Source organism: Diadema setosum, chromosome 13 (assembly GCF_964275005.1).
Source record: "Diadema setosum chromosome 13, eeDiaSeto1, whole genome shotgun sequence".
NCBI classification, from domain to species: domain Eukaryota; kingdom Metazoa; phylum Echinodermata; class Echinoidea; order Diadematoida; family Diadematidae; genus Diadema; species Diadema setosum.
The window spans coordinates 15,687,776-15,700,836 of NC_092697.1; positions in this window are offsets into that span (position 1 = coordinate 15,687,776).

Genomic DNA, 13,061 nt, shown 5'->3' on the forward strand with positions numbered 1-13,061 from the left:
CAGGCGATTGTCGTTGATATTTCTGTTTCAAGAAATAAAGGAGGTAATGCTTGTTATATAGAAGGTTCGTTCATCCTATTATAGAAATACGGTTGGTTATTCCGAAGGGTTGTTATTCCAAAAGACACAAATTCACTATACCTATATAATTATTTCCGTTAATTCGAAAATGAAACAGGGTTCGTTATTCCGAACAATATTGTGGCGTTACTGAGTAATCAAAAATGAAAAGAAGATGCGTGCAAGCGAACTTTCGGAATAACGGACCTTACTTAGTTTCTCGATTAATGAGTCTTCGGAAGAACGAACCTCATCCTTCTGAATGACGAACCCTCGGAATAACGAACCCCCTTCCATTTTGGATTAACGAATCTTCCGAATAACAAACCTTCGGAGTAACGAATTGTAACCGTATTAAGCTTTAAAGGTCAGGACCACAACTGCTTTGAGAAATGCAGTATGAAATCACTCGATTATAGTGCATGCTATAACCGCTCTATCATTTGAAATACCTTGCTATCATATCCAGTCTCGGACTATATAGTGCGTATCATTTTATTCGTAATGTGTCTTTTCAATATCTATAAGATCTCATTTCATCCATGATCTATTTCTATGTATGAATTATATTTTATAAACACACGTATATTCTTTGCTGATATTGACTTAATACATACCTGAGCAATTAAACCTTGTCATGTGTGATGGTGTGAACAATCATGAAATGACATTAGAAATGCCTGGTGTTGATTCATAAACCTTAGTTTCAACTCTTAGAAATTAAAATCTATTCAATTACATTAATTTGTTGTTCACTGTGAAATCAGAGAGTAACTTCAATCAGGTCCAGAGGAGTGTAATATTGTGTAAAGACTAAGGAGTAGGCCTATTCACTTACAATCTCAATATCGAATCCTGCATACTAGTGAAGATTCCAGGGTCAAGACGTTGTAATCTGTTGTCTGTTAAGGTTCTAGAATTGATTGAAAGATCACCAAAAAAAAAAAAAAGAATGATAATAATGGCTCTTACAGCTCTCCATCTATTGATGCTCAAAATGTTCAATATGTAAAGAATGCAATTCAAAATAACAAGAAAAGGGACGTATGCAAAACAATGTTTCTTTAATGATGATTCCTGACCATAATGCAAAGAGAAAATGTCATTATGAAATATGTTACAGATGTCCAACTTTTGACATTACCTATGAAATTACTATGTGATAATCAAGATAAAGAAATGTTGCAATATGTGAAGTTACAGCATTCACAATACAATATCAAGTTGAGAGAAGTTGCTTGAAAAAAAAACACACACACAATAATGTATACATGTACTTCTTTTCAAACGTTTTTAGTGCTTCTTCGCAACAAATGTCCCGGTTTCTTCGTATAATGATAGACAATCATTTCATCATAATTGTTTCATTAGCTGGAGTTCTTTTTAAACCTGATCTATCGCATTTCACTTTACTGTATGATTAGAATCAATTCGGGATAACTGAGTGGAATAATAATTAAGTATGACTGTGTAAGAGGTCCCGTCTCTTATTGAACAAAATAAATACATAAGCAAGCAAAATAATGAACTTTCAAACATCCCTCCTCGCTCTTCGCCATGATACTCTAAAACAAGAGGGTATTGAAAATCGATATTTTGTTTAATTAACAATAACTACTAGTATCGAAATATAGACGAGTAAAGATAAGTCAACACCTTCAATCTTGTGATAATTGCAGAGATCAAATAAGAATCGACAGATATCTTACAAGGTATCAAGTTTTCGCAACGGTTTAAAGACATCAGGATGTAAGTATGTGATCTGATTCTCCGCAAGCTTTCTGCAATAAAAAAAAAAATATGGTGCAGTGATATCAGTGTGAAAGCCATTGAGAAAGTACATTTCATTATCATCATGATCATCACATGGGATTTTCCCTAAATATACATGCGGATTGATGAAGGAGTGCAGAAATATTGGGATAGTATTCACATTTGTGAGGTTTGAGGAAAATCGGACATTCTGTTCAAAAACTGGATGATAAGTCTGTAATAGTTTATGACGTCATGTCATCACAACGATACAGCTCAAAGGAATGTGTACCTGTCATTTAAAAAAGATTGATTTTATATACTCAGTGACGTAGTTATTTTGTTATTCTTCTGATTTGTTCTTCATAGAAATCATAATTCATCCTAAAAACATTTCATACGCATCTGCCTTTAGAAAGCGAACACAGATAAACAAACGTCTTAAGTTGATAGTTCGGAGATGCCATTCAAATGTTATTTTAGTCCAGGTTGCAAGAGAATTGATAACTATTTGTTAAAACATAATTCCCCAAATAATAGATCACTTAGTGCACATTATTTATCTATCGCAGACGAATGGATTTTGTACCAGATAAATAATGAAGATTGCAAAAGTCATTCCTATTTATAAGTAAGGGGAGAAGAATGATTGAATGATGTTAACAATCACAGACCAATATCCCTATTATTATTATCAATATTATTATTACTACCACTACTACTACTATAACTACTACTACTACTTATTACATGTATCATTATCGTTATTATTATTATTATAAGTACGAGTAGTAGTAGTAGTAGTATTATAATTGGGTTTTTTTTTTAGTTATTATTATTATTATTATTATTGTATCATTTGATGCATGAATGTCGAGGAAAGATTTGTGAAGTGCGTGGAATACATCTCTACGTTTAGTGAATTGTTGCTGCAAACAGACTTTAGAAAAGATTTGGCTGGAAGTACAAAGGCTTACAGTTTCTCCAAGCTCATTAAGTCAGTTGTGCATTCTGGATCGAATGATTGAAGTTGATTAGTAGAAAGATCCCTGAAAGAAAAAAAAGGATATAATCATGATTTTCATGCGATTCTGAAACAGTTTCAGACAACAGAATAGACGATGGAACACAATTATGGCTCATGAGATTCACGTGACCATCTTGATATCATATGTGATTTATATGAATCTTTATCATTTCCAGGTACCATTACATCGCATCATTATTAGCTACAAAGATATTTCTGGCCTGATATTGATACTTCATATGACTTCCGTCTCTTTTTCCACGATATTAAGGTGATCCCGCTTGATCAATCTTTAGAATTGTAAAGGCCGCCGCAAACAATGCGACTATCAACCTATCATTCAAATACCTGCATATTAAGCTCTAAAATCAAAGTCTACTCCGAGTGGCAAAGGAATCCACAAAACAAACAAAGTTAATACGACGAATAGTTTCCGAGGAGAGTTATAGAGCACAAACGTGAAGAAAGAAGAAGAAGTCACTTACAGAGTATTTAATACGGTCATGTTCTCGAAAGTCCCGCACTCAATTGTGTGCAGTGTGGAGTGTATCACTGCCCTGCAAGAAGAAAGAAAAAAGCAAGGCGATTTACGCTTAATTCTAGACTCGAGTGGGATGAACATTTTCGGGTGAAATTTCACGAATGACGTACGTCGGTGACCCGGAAGGAGAACGCAAAGAGATTTAGAATTAATTGTCCGGATCCTATAGACTTGACTGACATGATTTAATTGTACAAAATTTGAAGAAGTAACATCTATTTGGAATCTGGTCTGAGTTACACCCGAGATATTTGACGGAGAGTTGGATAGAAAAAAGAAAATAGAACTGTTCATACCACCTCATCCACTCATCTTTTCGAGTTGACTCCCTGTTTGTTATCTCACAGTGATATCTTGAAGCCGTCATTTTTTGCTAGTACAAATCATCTCAAGCTTGACGACATGATCTCATGGAAAACATAATACTCGAAATGATAAATTATATATATATATATACACTCTTAAAACATCCGAGTCAGAACTGACCCGGAACTGGGTCCGTTGGGGTCATACACCGTTCCGGGTCAGAAATGACAAGGAATGGGGTCACATATGACCCATTCAGAGTCATGAATTGGGTCAGGGTGACCCCATTCGGGGTCTTCATAACCAAATTCTAAGTCATTTTTGACCCGGAACGGTGTATGACCCCAACGGACCCAGTTCCGGGTCAGTTCTGACTCGGATGTTTTAAGAGTGTATATATATATATGTGTGTGTGTGTGTGTGTGCTCTTCAGCGTGAGTTCGGGGATTTTTTTTACAGTTTTTTTTTTCCTTTACGTGAAAGTCCGACAGTAAGATTCTCTTGTATATTATTTTGCAAAACATCTTCTGTGATATAGTACGTATGTACAAGACTTGCATATTTTGATGTATTAAACATGTTAGCAGGTTTTGTACTTCAAAGGTTATCTTCTGTTTCCATTTTGACCCAAACTTTGCCGCCTGCCCTTTCGTATCCCCGGGAGGAAAGAGAAAATGTGTCTTGTACAAGAATGAAAGCACTTGGGAGTCGGAAGACAAACCCGCTACTTAAAATTCGAATGGCTTCCGCATGTACACCAGAGCGTACCGATAACTAGTTCTTTTTTTTCCCACACGATTACGTTAATGATTCTCATTAAGATTCCTAAGGCATAATGTACACCTACATGTACTGTAGACGAGTCAGACCACCCCAAGCCTCCTCCCGTATCATTGTCACATCGAAATCGGAAATCCACCTACGTGACATGAAATGTGTCAAAAGGAGAAAACAGACAAATCGTGATGACTTTATGATTATGATCAGATAGTTTGTGACATGATTATGGAAGTGATCATCACCTTTATATGTACAGCACTAAATACTTTAGAAAATAGACAAGCAGCTTTTTTTTTTTAATGACAGTAAAAGGTCTTCATTTTTTTCTAATACCTCAACGTTAAGTATATAAAGCTTGTGATGGAATCGTATTTTAAAGCGCCAAAGCAACTACATTGAATTGGTACATTCTTCATTAACGATTAAATTGCCCCAGGGTGTATGAAGAAAGTTGTAATAAGCACTAAATCATAAAGATTATTGAATAGGTTCAGCTTTGCATCTTTAAAAGTGCAGACCAATGTCAAACTGAGAACATCTTTACAGGTGCAACTTTACATCTTTCAGATCAGAGAGGTATGAAAGTTGCACCTTTAAACGTGCTCCCATTGCGACACTGGTCTGAAAGGTACAACGTTCCACCCGTAACGGTGCTCTCAGCGTGATATTGGTAAAGTTGCAGAGTTTAAACTATTTTACTTACATAGAGTGTATATTTAACTTAATGTGTTCTGACGAGAAGAAAAAACAAACAATAACAAACGAGGACGTGTTTGACATCAATTTCGGACATTTCAGAGGTGTAAAGAAGAAAATCCCGTCGCTGGGTGCAGAAAGAGAATGCAGCGTAATAATTTTAAGCCTAGAAAAAGTATAAAAAGAAAGAAATAAACACAGACATATCATGTACAAATTCCCTTAATTATTTTGTTTTGTTCGAAATTTTGTACATTCAACTCATTGATTAATTTGTTTTTGATTTACTTGTAACCCATGTAGAAAATGAAATAACTCAAAACAAAGAAACAAACAAATAAAAACAATTCCACCACCCCATCCCCCGAAAAAAATATAAACTTCCTGTTTGAAATACTGAAAATACCCACAGAGTCAACAGGAGTGGGTAGGACGCTGGAACAAAAGGAAGATCTCCAAGATTGCTGGAATTTCCTGTAATGTGCCTGAAACGGGAAAAAACAAACACTTATGTTCAAAGTTTGTAAACTTTGTGATAAACTAAAGCTGGAACAGTCAAGAGAGCAGTGTGAACAACGCTAATAAGTATTTTAAACACTTTCATGTTTAGATATTGAAATGTCAATATGCGTGGAGAGTTTCACGCGTATTGAAATAATGAATTTTGTGAAAATTGTGAAGGTAGCTTGTGTAATACGTTATCGGCGTGTGGACTTTTTTCTGTTATTATTACGGTGATGTGTGTTTGGCTAAGTCTGAACGACATGATGATGCCATGTCTAATTCCTTGTTGTACGCAAGCATCATCTGCACGCCTCGGCCAGACTTTGGTATATGAACTACTTTTTTGTCGTAGAATATCATTATGGACACTTCTTCTTTTGGAAGGAATAGTGAATGAAACAGAAATAAGAAGCCTAAAATCGGAAATTTTCAAAGGGTTTATGTGTCGTACATAAACTTACACAAAGCGGAGAGCGGGGTTCAAGGGAACGTTGTCGATTTCTCCGTTTATATCATCACACTCCACCCTTGTTAAAGAGCATTTGGAGCAACCAGAGGGACAGGAGGAGAGTTCATCTGGAAGAAAAATAAAACTATAAACGTATTTCCAACATTGTTGAAAAAATTGCTGATAAATATAATACAGCATTTCGTGATTCTAATTTCCTTTATAGTGCCGTAAATTCGATCCATAATTCCTACGTTAATACAAATGTATGTCCGGAAAGACCGTACCATTGTGAGCGTCGCAAACATTCAATAGCAGATATAATACAGAAATGTAAAGTTATCCACCTTTTCTCAGAAATATTATGGGGATTAGAATATCATAAACACAATTGCTAATACCAGACTTTGCTGTAAACATTGTTTTCAAGAAAAATGATGTATAAACCTAAGGTTATCTGCTTTTGTGTCAAGAGTTCGAATGAAAGAAGGCAAATTTCGACACAAAAGTGAGCATTGTTGAATTTGAATTTCAGTTTTGAGGATACTTTGAAGACATTCCATTGGATGCAGTGAATTAAGCCTGGCATAAAATGGAAATGTATTTCGGCAACATAAAACAGAAGAATAGAGGTCTGCTGTAATGTTAATCTGAATTCATCGCATATTATAATATATCATTCTTGACATGCGAGAGTCTTACTGAGTAGAAAAATGTGCAAACCACTGTGGATAAATCCAACAGGATCGCTGTCTCAAGTGGTTACAGTTTGTTATTCCGAAGATTCTTTATTCAGTTTCAGTTTCAGTAAGTTTTATTTCTCTACTTGTACATAACAGACAATAAGCATAATAAATATCGAACATATTATTTACAAGTCATAAAAATATAAACAAAATTTCGCATTGCAAATATATAATCATGTGAAATAGTACATAAATATCATTACAGATCTTTAAGTGTACATGTGGAGGAGACCGTTATCAATAAGCAAAACGCTTGACTTGGATTACGGCCTCTGAACATAATATGCCTTGTAACAATTTTTTTTTTATTTAACTGAAGGAAGGAACATAACAATTATACACACGTAGAGCAATGTAAATCTTTGAAGGATTTTAAATGTCATTTGACCAAAAAGGACGACACAAGGTGGAATGTATGTAAACGAAAGGAGAACAAAACAAAACAAAACAAAACCCGAGAATAAGGAACCCGAATAGGAAGAGTAGAGGGAAAAGAGAAGAGAAGAAAAGCGATGAGATACAGTGTTCAGGAGTTGGGAACTATAACAAAAGCGTAATTTCTAATTCGAGTGGTACATTGCAAGAAGGACGTTTTTATAGGATGATTTAAAACATTGTAAAGAAGAACTGCGTTTAAGGTCATCATTCAATGAGTTCCATACATCTGGACCATGATGTCTTATGGAATTTTGAGCTATAATGAGTGTAGGATTTTCCAAATGATAATCTGTTGCATGACGGGTAGGATACGAATGAATACTATAATTTGAAATATACATATCTTTAAAATTCATTAATAAAAAAAAAAATCGATATTCCTGAAGAAGTTCATTTATATGCACCTTCTTTTCGTTTCGAATTAACGAACCTTCAGAATAACGGACTTCTTTTTTCTTTTCTTTTATTTTTATCTTCGGATTACCGAACATTTGGTATACCAAGTCTTTGGAATAACGCCAGATATATTTTTGGATTAAGGAACCCCTTTTTCATTCTCGAATTAAGGAACATCTTGGTATATGTAATTTGTGAGCTTTTGGGATATCGAACATTCGTAATAACAAACATCTCCCGTTTGAAATAATATGAAGAGTTTGTTTGCAAAAACCGATAAGTCCATATTTGCCAAATGGAGATATTTGCGATTAAAGGTCAAGAAAAACAAAGAATAATAAGAAAATTTTTGCTTCTTTTGACCATAACTTCAAAAATATACCTTTATATGTAGTGACCAATATATCATTTAAAAGGCATTATTTTGTACTTTATGACAGAGATTGAACTTCAAAATCTTCAAAAATGGACTTACCGGTTTTTGCGAACAAACTCTTCATATACTTTGCTATATTGCACACGAAGGTTGCGCTTTCGACTGTGATGGGTTTACGTCAGCAGGGATGAAAACGGTGAATTTATGTGGACCTGTAGGCCTATAAACTCACCACAGAGTATTTCGTCACTCCCATCTACACAGTCTATGTCGCCGTCGCATACACTGTACGGGTTGATACCGGGGGCTGAATGATTGAGGCATCTGACACTTGCTGGAAGTTCTTCAACATTTATTGTTGTTGTTGTTTTGATTGGGGAAAATATACAACAAATATCACTCATAATTAGACACTTCAATATCCTTTTGACGTCTGAAGAAGATGAAAACAAGGAAAAGTAGAAATTACGCGGTGCGTAATATATGTCCCCGCCGGAAGTAGCGTTTTGTAGCAAATGTACAATACAGGTCAAAAATCAAGGTCAAAGGTCAAAATTCTGTGTAGAAGTTCTGAAGCCCTCACCTAGTGCCATCACATACAGCAAACGGAATTGAAATCGGGTTAGAAATGGCGAAGGAGTAGCATTTTGTAGCAAAATGTACAATACAGGTAAAAAATCAAGGTCAAAGGTCAAAGAAGTCAAAGGTCAAAATTCTGTGTAGAAGTTTTGAAGCCCTCACCTAATGCCATCACATAAAGCAAACAGCATCGAAATCGGGTTAGAAATGGCGAAGGAGTAGCATTTTGTAGCAAAATATACAATACAGGTCGAAAATCAAGGTCAAAGGTCAAAGAAGTCAAAGGTCAAAATTCTGTGTAGAAGTTCTAAAGCCCTCACATAGTGCCATCACATAAAGCAAACGGAATCGAAATCGGGTTAGAAATGGCGGAGTAGCATTTTGTAGCAAAATGTACAATATAGGTCAAAAATCAAGGTCAAAGGTCAAAGAAGTCAAAGGTCAAAATTCTGTGTAGAAGTTTTGAAGCCCTCACCTAGTGCCATCACATAAAGCAAACGGAATTGAAATCGGGTTAGAAATGGCGAAGGAGTAGCATTTTGAAGCAAAATGTATAATATAGGTCAAAGGTCAAGGTCAAAGGTCACCACCGAAATTCTGTGTAGAAGTTTCAAAGCTCCCATGTAGTGCTATCATGTAAAGCAGACAGAATAAAAATCGGCTCATAAATGACAGAGAAGTAGCAAATTGAACATTTTGATCACACACGGACGCACACACAGACGGACGGACGGACGGACAGACGGACGGACGGACGGACACAAACACATACGGAGCCCGTTTCATAGTCCCCTGCTCGAACTCGTTCGGCGGGGACAAAAAGAAGAAGAAATAATCAAGCAAGAAGAACAAAATTAAACATCAACAAAATTACATGTCAAATGTGAAATCGGGTTGTTTGCTACAACTTACACTTACCACAAAATAGTTCATCATCACCGAGAGGACAGGTAGTCACGCCATTGCAGAAGTCTTGCAGGTCAAAGGTCATGCTGCTATTGACGCAAGGAAAGGCATCTGTGGCCACAATTAACAATATTATGAATGCATTAATGCACTAAATTCTTTATCCTTTTTATCTTAACTTAATTTTTGATACCATAAGCAGCACATGGCAAAGCGAACACACAAACACAAACATATCAATACAGACACAGAGATACAGACGGATGGACTGACATAAACACACATACATACACACACACCCATGCACACAATAGGCAATGGGTCTGTATATTCATATTTTGTTTAGTCTGTCTTAGCTATATGACCTAGGCCGCGGCAGATAAGGCCTACTCACTGCATTCCCAACTATTCAGTATTAGGCATCTCGGTGCCTAGTACTAACATATAGGTAAGTCCTGTTCGGCACCTTCACAATGCATGCTGTGAAGTCAACGTATTTGTGTTGATGTGGAAGTAATGTGGATTATGACGTACAGGTCCATTCAGAATAACTGCATGCCAAATCTCTGGACCAACTCTAATATTAAAAGTCAGGTCCTGGTCCTGTAGACTGGTGCCCTTTATGCCTGATCTTTGGCGAGATTGCGTAGTTGTTTGCCTCTGTTTCTGAATTCAGCAGTGTTGTCCTGCCCAGTTTCAAGACGGACTTCAGGGCTTCTTTGTACTGTGTTAGTTTCCTGACTTGAGACTCCCACTCTTAGTGTTGTTACCCAAACAGGATAACCTTTTAGCGATGTGGCTGTCGTGGCTGTTTTCCATGTATATTCGCTTTCAGCCTCTGCATTCGTACTGAAGATGAAAATTACATACTGCAATATTGCAGCAAGAGTTGCTGTCATCGTAACTTTTTTTTAATGAAATGGGACCCAGATGATCTGTCAGTGCATTATACACAGAATCTAATTACTAGAAGTGTAGTCTTTTTTTGTTCATCACTTGCACAATGAATTACCAGATTACATGACATCACCATCACTCCTTTGTAGAAGTGATCATGTATAATGATGACCGTTAATTTAATCAGATTAAGCAGTGTGATTGTAATATTATTATACCGAGAAAATCGCAATATGGGTAGAATGGACTGTTTGATGGAGGTCTGCGCTCTCCGATCGATTTAAACATGTCACTTATATGGGAATGAAAAAGGTGGCAATCTTATGATTCTAATCAAAGACAGCTTTGATGCGTATGGGATATTATATGATTAATATTTGTCTGTCACAAATCTTTGGCGTAAAGATAGAAGGCATTTTTAACCGATCGAAACTAGAAACGAATTAAACAACTTTCATAAGTCCTGACTTTCCACATTCTTGTGTTTTATGAGCCATTCTTGACTTTACCAAGTAAGTCCGATGATGATTCTTTTATGAAACAATGTCTCTGCTACCATGAGCTGTTTTCATATCCCTTGCTATCGAACCGAGTAAATTTGCCCTCACCAAATCCATGGTGCTTGACACGGGTTGCCACGCCGTGATGTCACTAGTCAATGTTACAGCAAATATAATGTATCTCCGCTTATTAAGTCAAACGAGTGGCATACACCATGTGTAAACCTCATGCAAACCTTTGAATATCTTTGACCGCCTCGTCTGCAATACATACTTACATTTCAGTTCTTCAAGTATTTAGCGGCAGCAAAAACTGATAACCTTGCTCTTCCATTTCCGTGAAATGTCCACAATAGTCAAAAGATATAATGATCGCTTATCCTTCCAGAACAGTTGCATTTAAGCAAGTGTACAGACTCAATTTTTTACCAGATACATAATTTCCCGTAGTTTAGAAAACCTAAAGGGCGGTATCATTTCCACAACGTCTGCGTAATGTTCAAAAGCTGCTTTACAGTCGGTGTCAACACAGTGAAAGTTTTTCTTCTTTATTTTGTTTTTATCATGCGTGAGTTTTTTGAGCAAAACTTTCTGTCAGTGTTGACATAAAGAATAATGTAATCATTCTCGATGATGACAGTGTGAAAGCAAACGCTGTACAATGTCTGATTTCGATTGCATTATTCCAAGCAAATACAAGACAAATACGTTATCATCCCCGATTTATTTGATTTCATCTGTGTCGTTGGCCAAGAAGAAAGAATAATATGTCTGATAAGTTTAGAGTTGATATCTGTTCTTTCCTAAGTAGCCGTTACCATAGGCGCTACAGACGTCTAGAACAAGGAGCCTAAAAATTGAGAGGACGTCGTATTATCCACTATAAGCTACAGCAATTGCACTTTGACTAATTCATATATTTAAATCAAATGTGAAATTAATGTATTTTTAATATTTCACTACAAAACCAAAAGCTGTGTCACACGCGTATTTCTTTTAGAATCTTGACATGCACATCAGTACGCAATTCCATTTTGTTGTGCTTTCTATAGTGAATGCAGAGCTGAAAAAGGACCTATGCAATGTAAGAGTATGCATGTTGACCTACGTTGATCTACGGTAAAGGACCTTTAATATGCCCTGATCATCACTTATGTGGCCCAAATAATATTCAAGCATATGTTATGTATCTTATGATAATTTCTCGATATTTTTCTTCAGATTACTTGGATATGCAAAAAAAAAAAGAAAAATAAATAAATAAAAATCTTTTAAACCAAGATCCTGTCGATGTCATCATCTGTTACGTAAATCATTACAAAATTACTGATATGAATAACAAAACGCATTAAGGATCGTGTATTCCCCTTATTCCGAGCATAATTGGCGTGATTTTATATTATACTAATGTAAGTATAAGAGAATACATTCTTGTGGCCATTTAAGCAAAGATCAGGATATTCTAAATCAACACAAGAACACATGCGTTTGCATTGCACAGGTCATTTAAAGCCACATTCTTCTTTTCTTGCATTTATACAGATATTAAGCCTGGACAGAATTTCTGTAACAAATTCAAACTATAGATGGGAGTAAAATACAAAAGAGGTATTTGTGCGAAACGAACTTGCTTTTCTGCGTGGCTAGATAACCCTGATGACAAGTTTGTATTTGAAGATATCATTATGAACTATGCCGCTGTATTTACAATAGAATAATTTGTTTGCATCGCATACTTCAGTCCGTCTCCAACCAATGGATTTTCATATGGTGTTGGAAAGACTGCACATCCATATACAAAACCACATAATAATGCTGTCGGGATGGGCAGAATATGTTTAGGATATAAAAAGTGATTAAAGGGATGGTAAAGTTTTCGTTGAGATGGGGATTCAGATTTTAAGTTTTTGTGAGGTAATTAACAACCACTCCTGAAATCAAATTCAAGAGCATGCAATTCTAAGAGGAATTTAAAGTTTATTTGACGCCTGCAAAATCGTTTTTGAAATGGCTTAGATAATAATATGAAAAAAAAAGAAGTAAAACAAAGTGGTCCTGGTAAAAGGTGGGCCCCACCTTTTATAAGGACCTCTTTGTTTTTGGATATCT